This window comes from Drosophila arizonae, chromosome 5 (assembly GCF_054131065.1).
Source record: "Drosophila arizonae isolate 15081-1271.41 chromosome 5, UAZ_ARI_1.0, whole genome shotgun sequence".
NCBI lineage: Eukaryota > Metazoa > Arthropoda > Insecta > Diptera > Drosophilidae > Drosophila > Drosophila arizonae.
The window spans coordinates 18,093,701-18,106,175 of NC_142925.1; the positions used below are offsets into that span (position 1 = coordinate 18,093,701).

The window sequence follows — 12,475 nt, forward strand, 5'->3', positions numbered from 1 at the left end:
TCTTTAAATATTTGGCAGCGGGATCCTTCTACCACAGTCGACTGTTGTTTATCCACAATGAAATAAATAAGTTTGTGATGCGACTACAGCCGAAGGTGGAAGAAGATTCACGCTGCCGGACTACAATAACGTAACTAACTCGTACGACACAATTAAAAGTTTGCTTGTATTTGCGATTTCGACTTTGACTTCGAATTGAGAAGACTATTGGCGTAGTTGGCTAGGGCCTGGTAGCGGGCCTTCGTTTGGGCCACAGATTGGCCCAGCACCGGCTGACCTTGGGCACATAATTCAAGTGGGCTTTGCGCCGTCCTCAGCCCAATGCAATCGGCTATGGATCTGCGCGTAGCACTCGACAGAATCTGTCCTGGCCGGGCTCGACCGACGCCGGGTAAGTTCGCTTCGCGACTTTGCAGGGCATTGCTCCGGCCTTGGGCGAAGTTGATCTGATCGAAGCGCTTGGATCGCTTGAGTAGGGGTGTCTGATACTGCTGCTGCTGCTGCTGCTCCGACGACTGCCACAGCGAGTACTTGCGCTCCACTGGCGGCACTCGAGCCGGCGGCGGTGGCGGGATCTTGGGCTTGACTGCCACCACTGGATAGCTGCAGCGCAAAGTGCCAGTCTGCACCCTCGAGTAGCGTGTCAGGAACTTGGTCAAGCGTTCCGCACAGATTGTTGCCAATATGGGGGTGGCGGCCATTGAAACTTGATGTTAGACCGTTGAATCGTTTGAATGCCAGCTTCTAGCTACACAACGAATGACTAAAGATTTGGAGGACCCTCAACGAGATTGTACAAATTTGTCTCTTTAAGTGTGTGTGTGTGAACACAGAGTGAGTGCACTTGCTTGATTGACACAAATTTAACTGAATTTCCGTGTACTTTCGTTCCAGCCAAAAAATAATAATAATAATTTCGTGTTAATTTCAATGAATTGTCAAAATTTTGAGGAGAACTGAAACCCGACCAAAGCACTGTGGGTGAAAAATGAGTTTTGCTTGGCATAAATTCAAAATTTGTATGGAAGACTAAAGGTTTGCAAATTATAATAAATCAGACAACATTCAGAGGGAGAATCATTAAATATGTCATTTATAAATGCAAATCGAATCGAAAATATATCGACTTTACGCATCGATACTTTATCGAACTATCAGCGATAATTGATACATGGATTGTCGGCCGTATTGTCCGCTTATTGTCCGTAGGCATTCTACGCATCGACATGTGAATAACAACAAACTGCGCATGTTGCGATTTAATTGAACATTTAGCCAAATTAAAATACATTTTATTACGCAGCCGATAAAGAGCCAAAGTCTGGCAGAGAAATGCAAAACATGGCTAAGCGAACGGGCCAAAAAGGCTTGCAGACAGCCGGAGACAGACTCTGGGACAGAGACAAGGACTGAGACAACTGCGACGTGGACAGAAATCTCAAGCTGTTGGCCAGGCTTAGGCACGCAACGGTTTATCGTATATTTGTTTCTCTTTTTTGGCTGTGAATTGTTGCCGTATTTTCCTATGCGAAATTTGGCACAGATTCGCAGCCATTTGAGACGGAACTGTGAGCCAAGTGGCCAAAACTGGTTTGCCAGCGTGGCGGGAAGCGGGGGTGAGCGTTTCGGAAAGGCAGCTAACATGCGTTCTGCAATTGTTTAATAGCCTAATTAAAATGTGCGCTGGAACAGGTTAAGAGCCTGGAAAGTTGTACAGCACATGCAAAAAATGCAGCTTCATTCAGTCACAGCAGCAGCAGCAGCAGCAGCAGCAGCAGCAGCAGCAGCAGCAGCAGCAGCAGCAGCAGCAGCAGCAGCAGGAGGCGACAGCTGACGAGTCGCAGTCACTGTGTTGCAGCCAGTCACTGTCACTGTCACTGTCGTTGGCGGGTGGTTTGTCACTGGATTTCTACTTTATTTTGTGCAATCTTTGCTTTTTTCTCTCTCTCTGCATTTCGTTTCCTTTTTTTCAGTTTTTCTGTTTTATTTCTTGCTCGCAATTACATTTGGTTGTTAATTGCATTATGCATATTTATGGACCGGCCCGCCAGTCAGAGGGACTCGACTCCCCGGACCCGGCACAATGCGGCTCATTAGCATACATCAGCGCGCTAAGCGCAGAATGAGTTGCCCAGGATGAAGCATGAGCAGGAGGCGCAGTCTGAGTGAGTCACATCAGCGCTGTCTGCTGCCGAGTGCTAGCATCTCTATGAGCATGCGAGTGCCAGTTGCCCTTCTCTCTCTCTCTCTCTCTCTCTCTCTCTGCCTCTCTCTCTCCACTCCACTAATTTAAATTAAAATATGAAAAATACTCGAGGCGACAAGCAGTGCAGCAGAGAGCATGAGTGAGAGAGCTCAGCGAAAATCAAATCTAAAATAGCTGCCGGACATAACATAATCAAATTGAATATGTCCAGTCTCAGGCAGACATGAGGTGTGAATGTTTTTCCGTCCGAGTGTGAAGATTTGCCGGCAAGCATTTAAATCTCATGCTAACATTTCGCTCTTCTATGTGAGTGACTGTTGTAGAAAAGTATTTGTGGAATAAAAGCAAGGTCTTGCCAGACTAGACAAATAAATAGAAGGAAATATATTAAGAATATATTGAAGAGGTTTCTTATACTTACAAGTATATTTAACATGCTCAACAAATAAATCGGAATATTAAAAAAAAAAATTTATATATATTTAATATAAAATTTATATATATTTAATAAAATGTTGCACTATATTCTAAATATTGTCCAATAATTATTTTGACAATTTTATGTTGCAGAATGTATGTATGTGTTCAAAAATTTTAATTTAATAACTTTCCATCTTACGGTTGCTAAAATATGCTTTTTAAATTCTTCGTAGAAACCAGTGCTCATTTTGAATTTATTTTTATTTTTATATGAACGTTGAATTAAACAAGAAGTAAATTCTTTGTTATATGGAACTCATGTAAATAAAGTTAGAGTTTTATAAATATAGAAATTTTAATATATAATGTAAAAGGTTATCAAAAATAATATTTTGCTAAATTAGGCAATATATTCTAAATGAAATGTTGCCCAACATTGTAAATTGTTGCTAACAAAATCGTATTAGATAAGAGACACAGTTGACGAGTTTGCAAAGTTTTCTTGGTTCTGCTGCTCAGCACCAAAGAAACTTCAATCGTGGCCTTAGGTAAACAGCTGCGAGTCAGCCCACTCGCCCACCCACGCACTCACACACACACACAAAACACACTCACAACCTTACGCACACGCACGCATTCATGCGTCTATGGGAATTTTCTTGGCCGCCAAGAATTGCCAAAGTACAAATTATACACACACACACACACACACACATATACATATACATGTATGTATGTATTTATGCCTTCTCTCAGCATGAGCGCTTCATGCGAGTGGCCCAGCTACACCCGATGCTCGACTGGCGTTTGCTGTGCGCCTGGTACAACGCAGCGCTGTGGCGAGAGAGAAAGAGAGCATAGGACTCTATAATAATGAGTACGAAATGGGCAGAACCTACCAAGCACGTGAGTGCGGCACGCTTGGAAAGTCGCAACAAATGGCGGTGATAAATAAATATGCCATTAGCCCACTTGGAGAGCAGCAGCAACGTCATTTCCACATGCGAACTATATGCATACATATACATAAGTATGCATATGCATATGCATGTGTGTGGACATTTTTTGAGGCGGCATTTGTATATCAATATGAGGCAGCGGCAAACTTTCTAATCGCACAATAATTGCAGGCAAAAATGAGAAAAATAAACGAAGGAGAATAAGCTGCTGCGCCAATAGCTGCTAGGCTAGGCAACAATTAAATGCTGTTGCAGCAACATGTTGCTAAGCGATTAGCTGGAATGTTGCGAAGCAAAGCTAGAGCTGGCAGCGTGAACGAAAACATAAAGAAAGACCAATATTCGTATAAAATTTATACCAATATTTATATTATATGCAAAAATATTTTACTATAGAAAATAAGAAAATATAAAAAATTAGTAATAAAAAAAAAAATATTTTATCTAATTTTTAAGTGCCAAAAGTTTATTCCAAAAATTTAATTTAATTTACATAATATATGTGAGATCTATTATAATATTAAATATTAATATTAAATCAATTTTTTTTATTTAACTTTGTACTAAAATAATTTATTTTAATTTAAATAAAATATATAATTATTGCTAATTGCAAGTCAAATGCATTAAGATAATTTCCAAATTGAATCAAATTTTTGTATTTAACTTTTCTATACAAAAGCTTACCAATATAATTTAATTTAATTTAAATAAAATATAAAATATATAATTATTGTTAATTGCAAGTCGAAAGCATTTAGATAATTTCAACTGACAATTCCAAAATGCTTGCAAGTCCATTTAGGCAAGGCCACGACATTCTCTCACGCTCGCTCGCTCACATGGCCAGCTCTAATCAGCTGCTGGGGCATTTGCATTCACGCTTCGGCAACATGTTGCCATGTTGCCAGGTGTTGAGTGTCTGGCAACATAATATTGGCGATTGCGCGCGTCCACATTAATTTATATATTGCGATTAGGGGCAGACCCAAAAAGACATTTTTGTCCAACATCGGCTTTTGGTTCGACTGGCAATTTACAACTTTGACTAAATAAAATTTATTGTAATGACAGTCGCACGACATTTTATAATTAAGTCAAATTGTTAGCCAGCAGAAAGACAAACCGGTTCGCCCGGCATACCATTTAGCCTGATCTGGCTGATTGATGTGGCTGCTCTCTTGCTCTTGCCGGTACCCCATATGGGGACGCTCTATCGCTGATCGCTTGACAGCGAGAGAGAGAGAGAGAGAGAGAGAGAGAAAGAGGGAGAGGAGTGGAGTTGAGGGGAGTAAGCTCAGTCCAGTCCATGGCAATGCCAATTAGGCCGACCTTAATATCCAGGCAAGCAACCTCCTGCCTCCCACCCAGAGGCCCGGCCAGATGGGCAATTAAACGGAATGGAACGATACGTACGGCCAGGACCCGCTGATGTACGCTAACTCGGGTCCGTTTAATTGAAATAATTACACATTAAGTGCATTAATTATTTTTTCACTCGCGTTCTGCAAGCACATGCAAACGTGGCGACGCGCCTGAAAGTCGCCAGTTCCTTTTCTCCGGCGCAATTATTAATTTAAAGCATACAAGTCCGTTGGGTATTGTAGGATATAGCCACAATTAGTTGTTGTTCCAGCAGTTGTAGGCATAACACAACAACAACAACAGCAACAACCAATAAAAACAAAAGCAACGCCAGCGAAATGCAACTCGCAGCTCGCTTTGTTGTTGTTTAGGTCATAATTATTAATGCGAAATCATAATTAAAAGTATATTTAGACGGGTTATAAAATATGCTTAGGGCAGTGCGGGACAACGGAGCAACGACTCCTGCAAGAGCAGGAGCTTCAGTTCCAGCAGGCAGCCAGCTAATAAGCAAGTCTGGGTGCAGCAAGGCTTTGAACTGTGGGATAAGCTGCGTTAATAAAAGCTCTAAGTAGTTGGGCTTCAAAGTTAGTTGGTTGACTAAGGAAATTATTATGTAGCAATTTTTTAAACCATTTTGTAATTAAAAGAAATTCAAGTGAAGTATGTGAAGAAATACTGATTCTAGGAATAATATTTATAGTAATTAGCAATTTCATTTGTAATACATTTAATGATGAAAAAATGACAAAAGAAATACTAATGAATTTGTTAATAAAAAAAAATAATAATAATAAAATTAAATTAAAATCTATTTAAAACTTAACAAAAGGTATTGTATTATTATTTGATTAATTACAAATGTTTATATTTTATTACCTAAAAAATAATTTAAAATATATTTAATTTATCTTTGCAAAATAAATATTTTACTAAATTTTTAAAAATACCAAAGGGAATGAGCAACGTTTTTTTTTTTTTTTTTTAAGAAAAGATTGTAATTTAATATATCTATGTAAAATATTTAACATGTTTTGGAAGAATTTAATACATATTTATATATTAGAAAATTTCTAAAAAAAAAAAAAAAATAAAAATAAAAAATAAAAATAAAAATTAATTTATATTGTCTTTACAAAAAACTTTTCTTGTAGCTTTCTGGAAATTTACTAATTATATTAATACTGATTTATAGTTACACAACTCCAAACACGAACTAACCATTTGATTGACAATATAAAAAAAAGCCAGTAATTATGATTATTTATTTAACTAAGAAACTTTAATTCGCCTAGTTTTGCGCTCTGTGGAAAGCAAGCAAGAATTCTAAATTAAAGCCCGAGCTCTGCATTACATATATTTTTAATAATATATGCCCGGCAGTAAGCAAGTGCTAATAGATTGTTATTTACATGGATAGAGTTCCTTTTGCCAATCAATTGACAATGGCCGTAAATAAGTAGGTAAGAGAGTGGAACTGCTATGCAATTTGTCGCTGGGCTAATTGCAGCTAATGTGCATATGAGAGCGAAGACTTTTTAATATTTTGCTACTAACATCGATATTGTTGTTATTCCTGTTGTAGTTGTTGTTGTTCTTATATGGTTGTCAATGCCAATTAAGTGAAATTTATGTGCTTCAATAAATTATGAGTGCCGCAGCTGACATATGCGCAGTGTCAGAGTAAACAAGCCAAACTTTTCGCCCAAGGATAACTGAGAAATTAGTCTGGCTGATGGTCTGATGGGTTGGCTTTTTGGGACTGAACCGACACATGTCGCTAAGGTAAAATAGTTATTAGTGAAAATATATACATACATATGGAGCAGAATATTTGAATAGAAGACACATGACACTGAAGCGCTGCACAAACGCCACCCGTTCGCCCACTCCCCCTCCGGCCAACGGCATTGTACGAACTAATAAAACAATTGAAGTGCTGCGATCGGGTTGAGGTATGAGCTCGACCCGGTCGGAGCAACCCACAACGGTTGACTGCAATAATTATTCAAACAAATTTCGCTGGCGCCACAGCGAGCCAGCAGGAGGCGAATGCATGCATGCGGTGAGGAGGACGAGGTTCATTGGCAGCCGTCGCATCAAGCAACGTCGCCAGGCTGTGGCCGCCGTTGACCCAGCCAACTGACTGGATAGATGACTATTATTGCGCACAAGTTAACCTGTTTTAGTAATTAATTTGGGTATTGTATGTTTTAATTAGTTGCACAGAGCTTCAGCAGCAGCAGCAACAGCAACAGCACCAGCGGCAACGGCAGCTGACAGATGTTTGCCAGCATATGGTCAGAGTAGTAGCTATTAGGATATATGTGTATATACTAATCATACTCCACCAAATATATATTTATATGTGTATATTTGCATTTACTTCAATCGAAGATATTTGCTCAAGCTAAATCTGCCTAACCAGAGATTTAGTGGGATTCAAAGTGAGAATTTTTTTAAAGTCCGCCTTAATAAATGTAGGTAAAAAAGGATGATTTAAGAATAATAAAAATGAGATTATTTTAATATATTTTTTATATTAATTTACAATTTAATCATATTTATATATCATTTTATAAATTTATAATATTTAAAAAAATTAAAATATATTTGTAATTTTTAATAACAAATATCAATAATAATATTTGTATTAAATTTAAAAAATAATAATAATAATAAAAAAGTAATATATTGTCAATTTTTAAAATAGATTCTGTAATAAAATAATGATATTAATAATAATTTGTAAGTTAATTATACTTTTGTTAAATAACATAAATTGTAATTTATTTATAATTCTAAAATGTGTTTATATATCAAAATAATTATAATTATTTATTTTATTGTTTTATTATTATAACTATAATAATTTTTTTTTATATTTGTAATTTTAAAATGATTTAATAATATTTAATATTAAATAGTATATTTTTTGAAAGTAAATTATGTTTAAATAATTTATTAAAATAATATTTTAATTTATTTTATTTATTTTTCTATATAATTTTATTTTAAAACATATTTCCAATTCACTCCGCACTTGTTTGTTCTGCTTGGATTTATTCTCCTTTAATATAACAGATATTTCCTTAAACAAGCAATTCATAATTCGAATTTTATTTACTATTAACCAACGATAGTTAGATAGATTCATGGGAAACGAGTGTCTAAAATATGATTCCAGTTACCCCCACAAAAGCCACTGGCTTCAAAATTTGCTTATTTATTTATTTATTTTTTCTTTTCTCTTCGGTTGCTTTGCGTTTTATTCATTGCCTTCCTGCCTTTCTTATGCTTTCCTGCTGTACGCCCATCTGGAGTCATTAAGCCAAACGCAAGCTACATGTTACTCTATCGCATTGCCATTGTTTGTGAATTTGCTGTCTGGCCATGGACCACACCCAGATGGCAGAGACTCTTTAAGCAAACAGAGGTAGAGAGAAAACAAAATTATGCATTTTCTTTAACTTTTTTCTTTTTTTTTTTCGTTTTTCTGAATTTAGTACGCCATCTGTGAGTGCATCTATGAAAACGGCTCCGCCAGCCAGTTGGCCTGCTCATAATAAACGAATTAGCGCCTCCAGCTAAATGGCCAAAGAATGCGCCTTTATTGCAATTATCGAGTTCGAGTTCGAGTTTGAGTTCGAGTTCCAACTGAGCAGCGCCAAGTTTGGCTCTCTCGACTCCGCTGGGACTGTTTTGTTGCATGGCTGGCTTGAATAAACAACCAAGACCGAGAGACCAAGTCCCAGCACCCCAGCACTCCAGCGCCCCCTCGCCACTCTCATTGGCCACGAATAATCACATAAAATATTAATGCTGGCTTAAAACCAGGTTCGTTTCGCTCATGGCCAATTTCTTTTGGGGCCACAAACGCAGCGCTAACAAATAGAAAAATTATCGCAATTGTGGCATCTTTTTTATGTTTAGTCGCCGTTTGTGGGTTTGTGTTGCAGTTGTTGTTGTTGTTGTTGTTGTTGTTGTAGTTGTGGGTTTTACCTTATGCCAAAACGAATGTGCATTTAATTTGTGACGCAGACGAGCAACACTTGAAAAAATTGAAGGCAACTGCTTGGCTTTGTTATGCATAAATTAAAAGCAAATAAAGTACAAATTACTAAAATGAAAATGTGCTCGAGGCTGTGCTTTCTTTGTAAGTACCCTAAGCGCTGCTCTGCGTGAAGTATTTACATGGTCTTGAAGCTAGGTTGAAGAGGCCAATTAAAATAGATTTCGATGAGGCAGCTTTTTGTAGTTCAATATTAAAATTAAATTCAGATATTTTGCTTTTGAGGCGAGTGATATATAATTAACACATAATTTGACAATTTTCTGTAAATAAATAATCATAAATTATAATAAAAGAAAAATTAGTAAGTTGACTAAGCAACAACTTTATTAAGCCATTCCCTTTGCCAGCTGTCGTCTCACAGTGTAATCCATTAGCTCTAGGAAAATTGTCTCGCTGATGCATAAAACATCAATGCGCTGGCCGAAGTGCTGGCACGTACGACTCCAGAGGCCGCCGCTCAAAAGAAGCGCAAAATAAATGCCAAAATGAAAAGCACAGAGAAACAGCAAGAGCAACAAATATTATTGCCTTCTGGCAGAGTTTTTCAAGTGCCCAAAAACAATGCAGCAACAACAACAACAACAGCTGCATAAAGCCAACCGCAGCAACTGCAGCGGCCACTCATAGTGAAGCTCAGAGTCGTATTCGTAGTCGTACTCGTTCAAACATGGTCATAATCACGCGTTAAATTAATGAGTTTAAATGCTATTTTTGGCTTTAACTACACACACTCACACACACACACACACACAGGCACACTCATACACTCTCACATGCCGTGGGGCATTTAATTGAGTGTAGCAAAGTTGAGCCAACATCGTCGCCGCTGCGCTCTGGCAATCTGCCACTCGGTTGCAAATTATGAGAGGCCCGCCAAGTTCAGGCTCAAAACGTGGCGCATGCGCAGCTCACAACTTGCAACCAGCAACTGGCAACTGGCAACTGGCAACGGGGAACTGGGAACTTGCAACCGGCTTTGCTAGCCAATATTAAATTTATTTTAATGCGCGCACGCTCATTGCATAGTCGCTTCCCGCTTCCCGTTCCTCGCCCCGGCTCGCTTTCAATCTGAGCATCAAGACGCCGTCTCATATGGCCGGCGGGTCTAGGTATTGTTGCCTTGATTTCGACCGCTCGAGCTTGTCGCGCAGGCCTTAATGATTATATGCTGCTCTTTATGCTTTATTAAGTACACGTATTTAGCCGGACCCAGCTGACGGACCGACTGACCCACCGACTGACTGCATTCGTTTCGTTGCCTACAAATCATTAGGCCAGCTGTTGGCTTAGCTCTGCGCAGATAACGAATCAAAGACGAAGATCTTTACAGTTTGAAAGAATTCTACAAATGTCAGCGTCACATTCAATTAGCTACTTTTTTGGCAGCACTGTGGACACTCGCTGCATGACTAAGCATAGGTCAGTGTTCTAGGGCAATTCAAAGTGATTCATAGTGATTCACAATGTGCCGAAACTCCCACGCAGAAGAAGCAGCAGAGTCAGTAGAAGCTCATTCAATTCCTTTACATTTAAAGAACCGAATGTTCCATTTGGGTTTCTACTTTAATAGCTTCAACTTCCGCTGGCCAACGCCAGGTGGCGCCCCTGTATAGCTACAGCAAACAAACTACGCCAACAACTGCAAAAATGTGAACAACGTCAGCAAGATTGTTAATAAATTTTTAATATCCACCATAATTAAGAGGCAGACAATTTGCCATTTGCCATTTGTTGTTGTTACTTTTTTGCTTGCTTAACTAAAATGAAATTAAGGCACGTCAAGGCCCGTTGTCCATTGTGAGGAGGTGTTGGCTGCTGGCGGGTTACAGGGTTTGTAAAAATGTAAAATGAAAAATGAGCTCAACGTCAAGAGACAGACCGAGAGAGAGACTGAGAGAGAGAGAGAGAGGGAGAGCGAGACAAGACACAAAATCAACTTGCCATATAATATCGCCCCTAAATGCAGCGCCTGATGATTATTGGCATTACGTGGACGTGCATAAGTACGACTTGCATTATAATTAATTTATAATTAAATGCGCTGCCAATTTCAAGTTGCATGCAGCTGACGGAGTAACCGCAACAGCCACAGCAACAACAAAGAGCTACAGCCACAATACGCCGTCAACAACAACAACAACAACAACTGGCCGACACACAAATTGCTTTGTAATTTATTTGCAATTAATTTTGAATTAATACAACAAAAAATAATAAAGAAAACCACAAATTGTCCGCATGGAATTTGGGTCTTGTCTTGGCAGCGACTTACACCAACACTCAAGACCGGCGGCCGGGACATTATCCACATAAATACCGAGTTTTTGGGGCCAGCCGAAGAGCCTGTCAAATGTCAGCCATGTGAAAGCGACGACGAAGGCGAAGGCGAAGGCGTGTCGAATGTGGGACTTAAGCTGGGAACCTGCTGCAGCCATGCAAACTCGCCAAACTGACTACGAAGCAGACGAGGATGCAGCCGGAGAGGATGTGTAAGCGTAGATTTATTAATTTTCATCCAGATAACTAAACAGAAATTGATAAAACTAGACTTATCGAAAGCTCACTGTGATCGATATGAATTAATTACTGAATGCGATTGAGCAAAAATAAAATTGGGGTAACATATCAGATTAACAATTAAATTATTTCTCATAAGATTTTTAAAAATTTTACAAATTTAAATATGTAAATATCTGTATTTTTTTTTTACATTTATTTAAATATTATTTATTTTTTTATATTTGAGTAATTATTGTATAATTTATATTAAAAAATAGACCCTGACTTTTTAATTTTCAAAATATCTTTAAATATTTTGTATGATTAGATTAAAAAAATTGTTAAAATAGTATTATCATATGAAAAACTATAAAAAAGTCTGACTTTTTTAGTTTTATATAAGAAGTAAAAAAATATAATATATATATATCTATATATAATTGAAAATAAAACAAATAAATATATATTAACAAATATTTTACAGAAAAAAAATGCAAAAAAAAATAATTATTTGAAAAATAAACATTCATATTGTTTATGAAGAATGATATGATGAATATCAAAATATATTATTTTATTTTATATATATTTTGTTTTTATTTATTTTATTTTATTTATATTGAACAAAATTGATTTTTTTTGCACTTCTGCTATTTAAATATTAAAAATTTTAAAAAGTGCAAATAAAATTAGTATATTTTAAAATTCAAAAAATTCATAACTAATTCCAGTCAATATAAATTATGTGGAGTATCAAAAAGTAATACTCTTTGGTATTTGTAACAGTAAATATATATATTTATCTGTCTTATCACTGTCATTCAGGTGCAAAATATTTCCTCTTTTTCTTTGGCCATTCCAAAGTTATTTGCCCAGTTGACTTTTTCATCATGTTCGCTCAGCTCATTTGCAGTCAATTTTCGCGCTGCTTGGCGGTCATAAAAATTGTTG

The 12,475-nt window shown here is 37.3% G+C and overlaps 1 protein-coding gene across 6 annotated transcripts in view; it reads right to left on the bottom strand.

Annotated features, from left to right (window-relative positions):
* The window catches only part of pdm3 (POU-domain protein pdm3), a 104,326-nt gene that overhangs the window by 56,472 nt on the left and 35,379 nt on the right, over positions 1–12,475 (bottom strand). The gene's annotated exons all lie outside the window — the stretch shown is intronic.